Here is a 15,559-nt window from a genome sequence, read left to right as displayed (position 1 = left end):
GGGTATGGCTTCACAATCCTAATGAAGTCTTCAAGTCGTTAACCTACAGGGTCTCGAGAAGAAACCTAAGGTTAAAGGATAATCGACTCTAGTTATGCAACTAGTAACACGCAGGAAGTGTAGGGATTAGGTTTCCCAGTTGCTAGAGTTCTCATTTATATAGTTTTCAAATCATGGTTTGCAATCCAAGTTACCTTGGTAACAAAGCATTCAATATTCACCGTTAGATGAAAAAACTGATTCAACCAAGCTAATATCTTTCAACCGTAGATCGAACTTAGCTTGTTACACACAAATGAAATGTACCCTCATATAGGTTTATGTAACCGTACCTAAACGTGTACACCAAGTTGGTTCACAAATAGTTAACCGAGGTTATCCATATGATTACTCTCATATCAACCTTATTCATCTTAACCATAACTAGTTCAAATGACTCAAATAAAACTAGTTAAAGAGTTGTTCAATTGCATAGAAAACACAACCGAAACCAAATCAATTTGATTCACTTCAATCAATCATGAACATTATAACCACGATTTGCAAAGATTGCATTCCTTATGATTTAAATGTTTAAGTTCATGAATTGACCGATTTGACAAAGTAACCAGCATAAGTATGCGTACTCAAGCAACCAAATATTCAGTTTGTTAAGTTTCCAAACTCAGCAAAAAAATTCGGTTCGAAAACTTCCGCCAGTATGCATATGGGTACGCGTACTTAAGGTGACTAGTTTAGGAGTTTGTAATTCCCAAACTCAGAATATATTTTCGGTTCGAAAACTTCCGTCAGTATGCATACTTATCTTGTCTCCTTCACCAATTTATTATACACACATATGCATACTCTTGGTTCCAGGTTTATGGATTTATACACTAATGTGCGAACACACTATATATGCTTATATCCAAATATGGTTACATCCTCAACTCTTTATTTCAATCATTCAAGCATTCTTCTATAGTGACAATAGCCATTTTCACACAATATTAGCAACAAAGCAATTTTCAAGATATTAAAATAACCATTATCGAAATATTCCAAGCCTATATCAAATGATTGTATCACACAAAACATGTAAGATGCTACTCGGCAATTTTCTCATGATATAAGATGAACTTGGTCGAAGCGAAAGCTTACTAACACATATTTTGAGAAATATGGAAGCAAGATATACTCAGCTCGAAATCTCAAATGTGTATAGAGAAGACTATATCGTAACACGACTTATGTCTCAATATAGGAGATAGTAGAAATAGACTTTCCAAGTGATAGATGAGTTCAAGTATCTACATACCTTTTTTCGAAGAAGTTCCACAAGCTCCCCTTAGTAGTTCTTCGTCTTCAAGAGATGAACACCGAGAGATTTAAGCTCAACTACACTATCTATATCCTAGTCCGAGACATCTATAAATAGGCTAGAAATCAAGACTTATAGTTTTCATCACTAACATTGACAAACATGCTTGAGATAGCAACGCATGCGATTTCGACCGAGAAATCCTCTAACAATCTCCCTCTTTGTCAATTTTAGTGACAAAACTATCAATACATATGGATTACAAAATAGATAAAAAATTGTAGCTTCCCATCCACATGCTTGATCTCCTTGGAATCTTCAACGCGACTCGAAATCTTTGTCACTTCCAAGTACTCCATGATCCTAAAGGTTGTAAGTTCAGCATCATAGTTGTTGAAGATCCGTATCTATAACACTGAGAAAACAAAATGCTCTCAATCATTGTTATACAGTGTCATAGTATTATTACACAGCATCAAAGTCCAATTGTATCACAACTTTGAAAATAATACTATGGTGATATTCATCACTCCCCCTTAGTCAGTACTTTATCTCAACATGAAAACCACTCCCCTTTATATAATGATTCGTAAACCATATGTATTTGCAGTATCACAGTACACATTAATTCTCCCCCCTTTTGTCAATATAAATTGGCAAAGGTAAGAAAACTAGTGGGATCCTCATGAAATTTCCACGGAGATACTTCATGAATAAAAGAGAATACCATACCAACTTATTTAGATGCAATCATAAATCCGAAGCTAAATGCATTCATCAAGGAGTTAATTAAGATACAAGATAACCCCTAATATTCCACAGCCGCACTTGATAGACACATTTATGTGTCGAATATGTCTCAATTATATGTATTGTTAGTACTCGATTTTCTATTTATTTTGTTATTTTATGTCTTTGTAGGTATTTTTAGAGAAATAAGCTCTTGCGACAAAATTGGCTCGAAAAGTGGTGTTTACACCCCAGGATAAAGTACTAAAGGCACCCAGGAAACACCCCGGAGGAGTGTTAAAAGCGCCCCAAAAATGTGCCGGAGAAACTCAAGAAAAATTACTATTCACGCCCAAAAAAATTACTATTTGCACCCCATAAGGCAAGTGATAAAGGGACACCAGTAGAGGATTAGGGGGAGGGCATCTTCTTCCCAAAAATTAAAAAATGAATTTTGGCGGGAAAACGGTTCTCATCTACTGTGTGATTTTTCGATCAAAGTTTGAAGGAGTTCTGGGTAGACTAAAGGGATGAAACTTCATGGGTAGTTGTGATATGTCCTAACAAAGCTATTATGGGTGTTTGTTTCGATCGAATTTGGCTAGATAACTTGGTTTTAATCCAAACAGGGAGTTAGAGGAAAAACATGAGCTTGCACGGGTTTTGAGGAATTTAAACGTGTACTGCACGTGTTTGGAAGAGTTAATCGATATGATGTAGCGTGAAGAAGGTATAGAGGGAAAGAAATACAGCTGCATGCGCGTGGAAGATCAAAAAGTGGAAACTTTGGCCGTGGAGAATAATATTGATAAATGAAGATTATTTGGGAGATATGGCGTGATTAAATGAGGATTAGGAGTATAAATATATTTATCAAGGTACAAGAGAGGGGTGTCGAGAGTTTGGGGTCAAGAGAAGGTCCAGAGAAGCAGAAATCAAGAGTTGATGAAACTCTGTTTCTGCTGCTGCTGATGATGAAGAACACCAAGAACACGAAGAACAGACTCGCAAGGCCAGTGGTTTATCAACAGTTTCTAAGACGCACAACCGTGGGTCGCAGTGCAGTCTAAACATCAACAACACTTGTGTTTTATCGTTCATTCTGTGACGCTTTTTGTGCGACGCAGATTATAGTTTTACACCATTTTCTCCTTTTCTCTTCATTGTAAACACCATTTGAGCAATAAATAAATATTTTGAGCGTGTTTTTATCATGATGAGCTAAATCCAACACTGGGACGACGGAGGAGGGTGAATTTCATACACGGGTAAATTTTTTTTTTATTTTTTTTATGACTTTTGCATTAATTTAAAATTGAAATATGATTTGAATTAATTGGTTGTTATTTAATTTGATGATGTATACTTAGCTTAGGTGTTTTGATACATCATGCTTAGGACTTACAATCGATGTTTTGAGAATCTATCTTGGCAAAATCAGAGTCCATGTTAATTTTATTGAGTTTTAAATTGTCAAAGAATATATGAATGAACCATGTGTAGTGAATTCGGCCAAGTCCTTAGTCCCAGTACCTCTCACCCATTGTTAATATTTTTGTATATATATTTTTATTAAATCTAAAAATTCCATTTCCTTCACAAGTCTGAAACGAATCCTATTTACTACAACGACTCTTAAAAACATGAATCATTTTGGCGCCGCCGACGCGGATTTGTTCTTAGGTAGAATTTTTAGGTTTTTATTATTTTTTATTATTTCATTTGTTCTTTTTACGTTTCTTTGGTTGTGTCTTTGTATTACAGGTTTGAAGTTGGATACTAAAGACCTTGGAATCAAAGCTTAAAGCTAAAAGAGAAGGAAAAAAGACAAAGCAAAAAAATAAAGAAAGAAAGAGAGAATTTTTTATTTTTTTTATTTTTTTAGAGACTTTCCATTTTTTTTGTAATTATTATTATTTTTTTTGTATTTCTTTTCATCGGACTGTACTTTGGACAATTTATTTTAATTTTAAACCCTACGGAAGGGTTATATAAAAAAAATATAAATTATTTGCAGGGAAGGACGACGATTACAATATCGTCTCGGCCCCTCGGGTTCGTACATGACATAGGAGTCGTGGCCCGAGTCGACTTCAACGGTTCATCCCCCGTCTGGTACGGGAGGTAAGTCCATCGAAACACTCGCGAATCTCTTGTAAGCGAGTTACTGTATTCCTTAAGGTGATTCATTGATTAAGGAAGTATTTGGACTGTTTTTAAATTCCTAGTAAGGGGCAAGGCCTGGCCAATACAAGATAAGGGTTCGGATTTCATCACCGCTCCTTTCTTGCCCGCTTTAGGAAAACGAAACCAAACGCGAACCTAAGCTTAAAATTTTTACTAGAACGAGACCGATGGGGTAACGAGCTTAGTAGGAAAGTTGTTCGAAAAATATTGGTTACTCTTTTAGCATACTTCGAAGTTCATGATGGTTTCTGTGAGTTGAATGCGTGACTGCGCCGCCTTGTGATAGCGGTGAGGCTTTGGGTATCAAAGCTCCACTGAGCTTCTCTCGCCTCGATTCAACTTACATTAGCTCGGATTGATTCCAGAAGGGTGTGCTCAAATTGTAACGAATTCCTTTTCGAAGGAATAGAAGCTGGTCTAAAAAACAATCTAAGTGGATCCATCATGCTTTTTTTTTGCTAGATAAAATAGGCTTGTTGTGGTCGAGTCAGCCTTCTTTGTGTTTGTTTAGAATTCCCTTGCAGTTAGGATGTCGAACTGGTATTATAATAGCCAATACAATGAGTATCCGACTGAGCAGCTTAGACATTATCCTTTTTATGACCATAGTGTGAATAGTGATTGGGAACGCGAAACCTTTGAAGGTTATGGTCCATACCATTTTGAGCCCAATTACTATCCACATACCCACAGGTCATACGAGCAAAACAAACCTTCTATTCTCTAGAAGAGTCTCTCAAGAGTTTCAATGAGTCAGCACGGAAGTTATTTATGAAAGATACTTATAATATTCTTCTCCCAGAAGAGTCCGTAGAGCGGTCAACTAAGATATCTTTAGAAGAGACCCTCAAGCAATTTACTGAGAATACAAATAGGATTGTGGAAAAACTTGCTCGGGATAGTCTTAATTTCCAGTGTAGTTTTCCCAAACCACCCTCGAAAATAAGGATAGTTTTTATTCACATAATCAAGATGACGAGGTTAGAATTGGTAACACTACTTGTTTTGATAAGGTTCGATCATTTTCATGTTATTATAGTGATGATTATGATGAGGATAGTATTGATGAAGAACATGAAATATGTAGGCATAGTGATCAGGAATTTGTTACTCGATTGAGCTTTATAATGATAGTGTTGTTTCTAATACAAATCCAAATAATTTTAATAATTATTCACCTATTCAAAAGGATGTGGATTTGACTAGACATACCACCGTTTTAGACGATGTAGTTCATGATCCTTTAGCCTGCAGTATGTTGGATAATCCATTATTTGATGTGCCTATCAGTGAATCGGAGGAGGTAACTATGATTAAAACCTTAGTTGATGAGCCTTTCTCTGATAATCCTTTATATGATTGTGATGATGGTTTAGAGGAAAGATTTTACCCTGAGAATACTGTTTTAGAATCTAGCGATTTAGAAACACTAGTCTTAGAAGATGATAAACTCGTAGAAATGAGTGAGGATGAACCCAACTTAGAAGAATCTATTGACTATTTCCAGGAATCTGATGACCTAGAAATTAGGGAAGTTGTGACTAGTCTTTCTAGAGACACAGAAAACTCTAAGTTTTGGGGTGATTATCATTCTCCGTGTGATTTAACTCTTAGAAAGTACCCTCCTGTAGGAATTGACATTTGTGCCTCAACCATCTTACAAGATTATCTTCATACACGTTTTCCCGAATCTAATGATGTCCAGAAAGAAGCTCAGTTGTTAGAAACCCATCCTATGGTTGATGTGGTTAACCCAGGCTATGATACCAAGATTGACTTTGTTTTCCCACCAAAAACTTTTCAACCAATTGTGAGAACTTTTTATTTTAAGATGTGGCGGTTATTAAGTTTTGAGACTAAACCTAATCACTTTAGGATATTAGGGTCGACACATTTTCTTAAGGAATACCACCTCTTTCATTGTGGTCAGCTGTGTGAGTCAAATCTGATTGACTTAGAGGATCCCCAGTTATTCAGGTTGTTGTTATGTGCTTATAAGTTCTTAGTTGAGTTTTTCCAGACTCTAATACCTGAACCAGATCTTAGCTTTGAGGAAATCCAACCGATGAAAACCTGTTATCTAGACCCAGTTATAGAACCTGAACCTGAGCCACAACTAGATGTAGTTGTCTTAAACAAGGGTATGTTCGGCATCTTTTTGGTCTGTTGCAGTTTCCTCTTCTTGTGGGTAATACTTTTTGATCCATATGACTCATAGTTATTCCGACTACTTCTATATGATTCTATCAGGTGACTAATTCCTTCCGATGTCTGGATGAAGACGTTAAACTTAGCACTTCTTGGGAGGTAACCCAATATTCTTGCGACACGGTAATATCTTTCCTTATCTCTTTTGCTTCAAGTGGTAACAGTTTCTCCTTGTTCAGGCTTTTATTTTTTTCTTTAAAACATTGAGGAAAATGTTAGATTTAAGTTTGGGGGTGGGGAAGAACTTTTTAGTTGCACTTTTGAAACTTCTAGCGTCACATGGTATCTGGTTAGCTAAGTTTACATACTGTTTCTCACCGAAAAGATAGAAATTGGAATTCTAGGGATAACAACCTTTTGAGACATTAGAGAAAAAGACATTGAGATCCTTGAAATTCAGGAGAGAACTTGTTCCTTTTAGAGGGTAACCGTGATGGACCTAACCATACATGATGGAAAGGCAAGTAGGTCGGAGGAACCCAGAAAGACAAAGCAACCTCACAATGTAGTCTTAGTTACTGGATTGCGACTCTCTCTCAGTAGAAACTTATCATCATCAACAAGCGGAGCGACATCAAAATCTATGAAGAAAGTTGAAGACGTTTTAGGTTTAGAAGCAACAATAGAAGAGAATAATCAAAAATCAAAGTTGAAGTTATAAGAGCAAATGATATAAGTTGTTAGAATCCATGATACCAAGACATCACAAGTTGTGAAGATCCAAGTTTTGAAAGTCCTTCTCTCATGGCCATGTAAATTTTTGTCTTGTAATTTTTTGTTTGTTTTCAAAAAAAAAAATGAAAAAAAAAAATGAAAAATGAAAACAAAATAAAATGAAACATCATTACGTTCTTTTTGTTCAATAAGGCCATAGGGAAGAAGAAATTTATAAGCCAAGCAAGAAATCGAAGAGAAGAGTTAATTGTCAAGGTTCTATGAGGTTCGAGAGTTTATCATCAATAGTTGAAGACCGAAGAAGACGTTATTTCTACTGAGCACTGTGAGAGAGTCGAAGAAAGATGCATTTTGGTTGCTTTGTTAGTCTGCTTTCAATCTGGCACAAGATCTTTCTAGCACTGGTTTAACTCATCATACGTAATTAGTCCAGCTGTGTAGCAGATGTCCCTCTCATTTTTATCTCTCTCCTAATCTTATCCAGCTGTAAAGCAGCGGACGCATCTTACAATGTTTATCTAGCTGTGTAGCGGATATCTCTTTATCTAGCAGTCGTGTGGATGTGTCTCCCCTTTTCTTCAGTCAGCTTTAGAGCTGACACCTTTAATTTCTCTGGCATTCTACTTACTTTGAGATAGGTTGAGAATATGTATGTCCTCATAGATCTTTGGATACTTGTGACCAATTAGGAGTAAAGGTTTTGTGGGTACACCTCTGGAAAACCCTCCCGAGACTAACTCGGTCACTAGGGACACCTAGTGAATTCAAAATGATTAATGTTTTTAAGAGTCGTTGTAGTAAATAGGATTCGTTTCAGACTTGTGAAGGAAATGGAATTTTTAGATTTAATAAAAATATATATACAAAAATATTAACAATGGGTGAGAGGTACTGGGACTAAGGATTTGGCCGAATTCACTACACAGAGTTCATTCATATATTCTTTGACAATTCAAAACTCAATAAAATTAACATGGACTCTGATTTTGCCAAGATAGATTCTCAAAACATCGATTGTAAGTCCTAAGCATGATGTATCAAAACATCTAAGCTAAGCATACATCATCAAATTAAATAACAACCAATTAATTCAAATCATATTTCAATTTTAAATTAATGCAAAAGTCATAAAAAAGAATAAAATAAATTTACCCGTGTATGAAATTCACCCTCCTCCGTCGTCCCAGTGTTGGGTTTAGCTCATCATGATAAAAACACGCTCAAAATATTTATTTATTGCTCAAATGGTGTTTACAATGAAGAGAAAAGGAGAAAATGGTGTAAAACTGTAATATGCGACGCACAAAAAGCGTCACAGAATGAACGATAAAACACAAGTGTTGCTGATGTTTAGACTGCACTGCGACCCACGGTTGTGCGTCTTAGACACTGTTGATAAACCACTTTCCTTGTGAGTCTGTTCTTGGTGTTCTTCATCATCAGCAGCAGCAGAAACAAAGTTTCATCAACTCTTGATTTCTGCTTCTCTGGACCTTCTCTAGACCCCAAACTTTCAACACCCCTCTCTTGTACCTTGATAAATATATTTATACTCATAATCCTCATTTAATCACGCCATATCTCCCAAATAATCTTCATTTATCAATATTATTCTCCACGGCCAAAGTTTCCATTTTTTGATCTTCCACGCGCATGCAGCTGTATTTCTTTCCCTCTATACCTTCTTCACGCTACATAATATCGATTAACTCTTCCAAACACGTGCAGTACACGTTTAAATTCCTCACAACCCGTGCAAGCTCATGTTTTTCCTCTAACTCCCCGTTTGGATTAAAACCAAGTTATCTAGACAAATTCGATCGAAACAAACACCCATAACAGCTTTGTTAGGACATATCACAACTACCCATGAAGTTTCAGCCCTTTAGTCTACTCAGAACTCCTTCAAACATTGATCGAAAAATCACACAGTAGATGAGAACCGTTTTCCCGCCAAAATTCATTTTTTAATTTTTGGAAAGAAGATGCCCTCCCCCTAATCCTATACGGGTGTCCCTTTAGCACTTGCCTTATGGGGTGCAAATAGTAATTTTTTTGGGCGTGAATAGTAATTTTTCTTGGGTTTCTCCGGCACATTTTTGGGGCGCTTTTAACACTCCTCCGGGGTGTTTCCTGGGTGCCTTTAGTACTTTATCCCGGGGTGTAAAACACCACTTTTCGAGCCAATTTTGTCGCAAGAGCTTATTTCTCTAAAAATACCTACAAAGACATAAAATAACAAAATAAATAGAAAATCGAGTACTAACAATACATACAATTGAGACATATTAGACATATAAATGTGTCTATCAACACCCCCAAACTTATTATTTGCTAGTCCACAAAGATTTGGCAATTAAGCACAAGAGTTCAATATGAACTCTCCCCCAGAAAATTCCATCCCCGAAGGAACTTCAAAGGCGACCTTATTTTCACAAGAAAAGAACGATTTTTTTGGACAAAACCAAATCACATGAAAACATGAATTTGAATCCAAAGTATTCAATTGAATTATCCACAAAAGAATTCATGATTAATCCAATCGAAATGCACAACTAAATTAACAACAAGAAAACCCATAATTAATTCAATTGGAATACACAACCAAATTAACCACAAAAGTGATCAATTCAATTGGTCATGCTCGACATAAGGTAAACTACGGAGCAATAACTAAAATAACCAAAAGAGAATGATCAATTTAGTTGGTCATGCTCAAACATAAGAGAACTTACGGAGAAACCCAGTATATGCACAAAAATGTGGATCGAAGATCGACCAAATGCTGCGGAATAGACAAGGATTCATCCAATTTTCCATCACTATTTGCACAATGACATACAATAGTCTTAATCCTTGTAAAAAAAAGTTTTATCCTTTCTTCCATCAAAACAATGACATAAAAGGCTTTAAGTTTTGTAATGTCAAAAGTTCATTCATACCGACATAATTGAGAAAACTTTTGAACAAGTATGGGACAGTCAAGGTTCACGGACGTAAACAACATATCCCATAACTATTTACAATATTTGAAATCATAAAGATTAATACTGCAAAAATCATCTTCCAAATAAACTTTAGAATTTAAATAAATAAATCTAAAACAATTCAAGTTGAAAACGTTGGAAATAGTTATGTGTACTCACAATAATGGCTATTTCAAACCCTAGTTATCATTCTTAAAAACACAAGAATAAATTCTCATAAGCAGTTTCCTAGATAATCATTACTGTTAGAGCACTGCTCGGTCGAACTCGCATGCGCTGCTATCTCAAGCATGTTTGTCAATGTTAGTGTTCTAAACTATAAGTCTTGATTTCTAGTCTACTATAGATAAATCTCGGACTATGATAAAAAGTGTAGTTGAGCTCAAAAACTCCATGGCGATCATCATACAAGACGAAGAACTATTCAAGGAACTGTTGGAACTTCATCGACTAAAAGGTATGCGGAGACTTGAACTTATCTATCACTCAAAAGTCTATCTACTCTATCTCCTATCTTGAGGCGAAATTCGTTTTGCTATATAGACTTTGATTATACACATTTGCTATTTCGTGTTGAGTTTATCTCGCCTATCTATTTCTCGAAATATGTGTTGGTAAGATTTCGCTTTGGCCAAGATCATCTTTACCTAGTGACGAAAGTCATGTTAAGTTTCAATCACTTGAAAATGGCTTTGACGAAAAATGGATTGTGAATAACAACTATATAACGTCCTCTAAGAATGTTTCAATGATTGAAATGAGAGTTTAGAATATATAACCAACATTGGATATAAGCATTGTGTGGTAACACATATATGTATAAGTCCTTATTCCTTGAACCAAAGTATGCGTACTTTGTTAATCAGGAAAACCGGAAAACCAGACCGCGAACTGTCGGAGGTTCTCGACCTGAGAAAATCTGCTGGAGTTTGTAAACTTTTTCGGGAACTTAAGTCCGCGTACTTGAGTTGGTTATTTCTACATACTATTATTCGTGAACTTAATCTTATATAAACTAAGGAATGCAAGTTTCCAAACCGTGGCTATAAAGTTCATGAATCGATTTGAGTGAATCAAATCGTTTTTGCTTCGATTGTGTCTTGTATACTTCTATAAGATCTAAGCAATTGAACAACTCTCTAACTAGTTCATTTGAGTCATTTGAACTAGTTACGGTAAAGAAGAATATGGTTAATATGGAAGTGATCATATGGCTAACCATTTGGTTAACTATTGTTGAACCAATGAATGTACATGTTTGGGTACGGTTACACAAACCTAAAATCGTACATTTCATTTGTGTGTAACAAGCTAGGTTTTCGATCTAATGGTTGAAAAATATTATCTTAAATCTAATCAGGTTTTCATCTAACGGTGAATATTGAATGCTTCCCTACCAAGCTAACATTGATCGCAAACCCTGATTTGAAAGACTATATAAGGGAGAACTCTAGCAACTGGTAAACCTAATCCCCACACCTTACGTATGATACTAGTTGTATTAGCTAGAGTCGATTATTCTTTAACCTTAGGTTTCTTTTTGTAAACCAGGTTAACGACTTGAAGACTTCATTGGGATTGTGAAGCCAGACCGATACTACTTTCTCGTAGTTGTGTGATATGATCTTGCATATTCTATCGTACGAGTACAATCGTAAATATTGGCTTGAGATTGATATCTCCGATAGGCAAGATATAAAAGTAATCACAAACATCTTCGTCTCATCGTTTGTGGTTCCACAATTAAAATATCCGACCTTTGGTTGTTGATTTACATTGATTGAAACTTGGATATTGGTCTTTGGTACCATCCAAGTTATCTCTCTTATATTTAATCAGACTCGCATATTTCTATTTGCTTGATTAAGGATTAAATCGAGAGATCGAGATATTATAACTCTTTGATATATTTTGTTAAGGTTGAGTCTGGTTAATTCTCTTGAAAGTATATTGGAGTTAGTCCATACAGATTGCTAAGCGATATATTGGGTGTGGTTGTTGTACCCCCGCTTTTTCAATTACTGTTCTTTGATAACTTCATACCTTTCAATGAATCCATCGTAGAAGGTGTCGCTGATTTCCTTGACTCTCTTGACCGTGGAAATTCCATGTTCATGAGTTAGAACACTAACTTTGCGATCAACAACACCAGCAAGTTGTCTAGCCTTAACACAATCCACGATGAGTTTCTTCTGATTCTGTATTAAGATCTGTTGATTAACAAGGATTCTGGCCTGACCATCTAAAAGATGATTTATTTTCAGTTGAAGATTTGCAAACTCGACCTTTGAATCATTCTGAAAACGATTTTAATCCTTGACATATTCATCAATCCAGGAGTTGTGCTCTTTCCTTGCAAGCATCTTCTTCAGAACAAGTTCTTGAACCGAATCACGTTCTTGAGTGTCCTCCTTCATCTCAAGACTTACAATCTCTTGAGATCTTGAAGAGTTATCCATATAATTTTTTTTGTTAGGGATGGAGCAACACAATATATAATATATATATGTTAGTAAACAAGAGAAGGAATCTCTTTTTATGGAAACCCTATGAACTCTTATGAATAGGACAAGGACGTTCGTGGACCGGTCACAAATCCAATAAGAGAAAACACAATATTTGTTAACATGATCACTCAATAATTTAGAAAACTTCACTTCAAATTAGAGAACGAGATACGATCAGCGGGATCGAATGACTCAGATAATTAACATAAATACGCATAAAAACATACAAAAATTCTTGAGACTCCCACAATCATCATCCTTGCAACTCTCAAGATAGATACAAGGATGAAATTACCCGCAATAAGGTAAGGGAGTGAGAAGTATTCTCACTATGAATTATGGGAGAAGATTTGTACAAATCTTTTGTGCGTTTGTATCATGTATTCCCTTATTTCCATTGATTATAACTTATTCCAAAAGAATTAGTTATAAACCCTTTTAAAAACCCATTGGAAGGATTTTTCTGAGGACAAATCTAGGACTTCTAGAGATCGGTTCCAGAAGGGAAGAGTTGAAGAACCTCCATCTTCTCGACTTAGGTTTGTCAGACTTATTATTATAAACACAGGGAATGTGTTCATTAGTGGTATAAGAGTTTATACCACTAAGAGAACTTGTAACCTGTGACGATTTCTTGAAGAAGGATCATTCTTATAAGAATTCTGGTTTTCTATAGGAAAGAAATTCATTGTAGATGTCGTCAGAAGTTTTACTCTGTTGACTGTAAAAGAAGCAAATTATGAAGATCAGAAATTTGTTTCTTTCTCGCAAAACAATGAAGAGCGTAATGATTCTTTTCCCCACAGAAGGAACAACATCGTGTATTAGAAACATATTTTCCTTGACTCATAACCTTTTCTGGCACATGCAAATTTTGCAAGTGATTCATATTGGGTAACTCCTTGGAGGGAATTTTCTTTACACTTGGTAAAGCCTTGTAAATATTAGAAGAAGGTGCAGAGGATGACTTACTCATCAATACAGAGTTTTTGTTTTTCAAGTTATTAAACTGTTATTGGGCATATCGAAGAGATGCAATAAGTTTCCCTTTTTCAACATGATGATTGTTCATTTCTGATGAATGATCTTTGACTAAATGTTCTTCTCTAATTGAGTCATCTCTAACAGTATATTCAAGCATACTAATCTTTTCACGCTGTAGAGTAATTTCTTGAACCAATTTTTCGATATTGTTAGAGAGAGATTCAATAAAGCAATAGAGTTCACGTTCTCTTTTAAGAGATTTCTCGAATTCATAAATGAGATGATCATTCTTTTCTTCAAGAGTCTTGATTTTAGAATCTTGAAAGTCAATGATATCAGGGGATTTTTTTAACGATCTGGTGAGTTCCATTTCTGATTCTGACAGGATGTCAAAATTCTTACTTTTCCCCCGGGATTCGGAAGAATCTGCTAAGGAGTTATCCTTTGAGGAAAACCCAAGATTTTTGGCATAATCAGAAACTTTGGAATACATCTCTAGGTACGTTAATTTGTGAGATACTTCTTAGGTCCATAGAAAACAGATTGCTACAAACATAGACTTACGAGGTCTTAAATGTGTTTGCCTGCTCTGATACCAATTGAAAAAGCGGGGGTCTAACAACCACACCCAAAAATTCGTTTGGCAATCTGAATAGACAAACTCCAATATACTTTCAAGAGAATCAACTAGACAGTCATACTCAATCTGTAGAAAAGTATATCAAATAGTTTATATCTCTTTCTCTTAATTCAATCCGCAATCAACAAATAGGAATTTGCGAGTCCGATTGAATATAAGAGAAATAACTTGAACGGTACCAAAGACCAATGTTCAAGGATCAATCAATTTCAATCAACAACCGAAGGTTGGATTTACCAATTGATCGATTCAACGCACAACCTGTGATATTTCAATAATATAACAAAATATAATGCGGAAAAGAAATAACACAGACACCAGAATTTTGTTAACGAGGAAAACCGCAAATGAAGAAAAACCTTGGGACTTGTCCAGCTTTGAACACTACACTGTATTAATCCGCTACAGACACTAGCCTACTACCAATGAATTTCGGACTGGAATGTAGTTGAGCCCTAAGCTGATCTCACCCACAACCAAGAGTTGGTATGACCCAAAGTCGAAGACTTTATAAACAAATCTGTCTCACACGGAAAGGTCTATTGGAATAGATAAATCTGTCTCCCACAGTAATACCCACGAATTTTGTTTCGTCTTTTGATAAATCAAGGTGCACATGAACCAATTTATAAACCGGAGTTATATTCCCGAAGAACAACCTAGTATTATCAATCACCTCACAATAGTCTTAATCGTATGGTAGCGAAAAAAAATCTTGTGGAATCACAAACGATGAGACGAAGATGTTTGTGACTACTTTTAATCTTACTTATCGGAGATAAATCTCAAGCAAATTTTAGCAAAGATAATACTCAATCACGATAGTAAAAGTAAGATCAGAACATGCAACTACAGAGAAAATAGTTGGGTCTGGCTTCACAATCCCAATGAAGTCTTCGAGTCGTTAACCTACAGGGTTTCGTGAAAAACCTAAGGTTAAAGGAGAATTGACTCTAGTCGCAACTAGTATCATACATGAGGTATGGGGATTAGGTTTCCCAGCTTCTAGAGTTCTCCCTTATAGAGTTCTCAAATCAGGGTTTGCAATCAATGTTACCTTGGAAACAAAGCATTCAATATTAACCGTTATATGAAAACCTGATGATCAGGTTCAAGATAATATCTTTAAACCGTTAGATCGAACTTAGCTTGTTATACACAAATGAAATGTACCCTCATTTAGGTTTATGTAATCGTACCTAAACGTGTACACCATGTTGGCTCAACAGTAGTTAACCGAGGTTAGCTATATGAACACTCTCATATCAACCTTATTCATCTCAACCATAACTTGTTCAAATGACTCAAATTAAACTAGTTAAAGAGTTGTTCAACTGATATA

Source organism: Papaver somniferum, chromosome 6 (genome assembly GCF_003573695.1).
Source record: "Papaver somniferum cultivar HN1 chromosome 6, ASM357369v1, whole genome shotgun sequence".
Taxonomy (NCBI): Eukaryota; Viridiplantae; Streptophyta; class Magnoliopsida; order Ranunculales; family Papaveraceae; genus Papaver; species Papaver somniferum.
Note: the sequence above shows the minus strand (reverse complement) of the source record.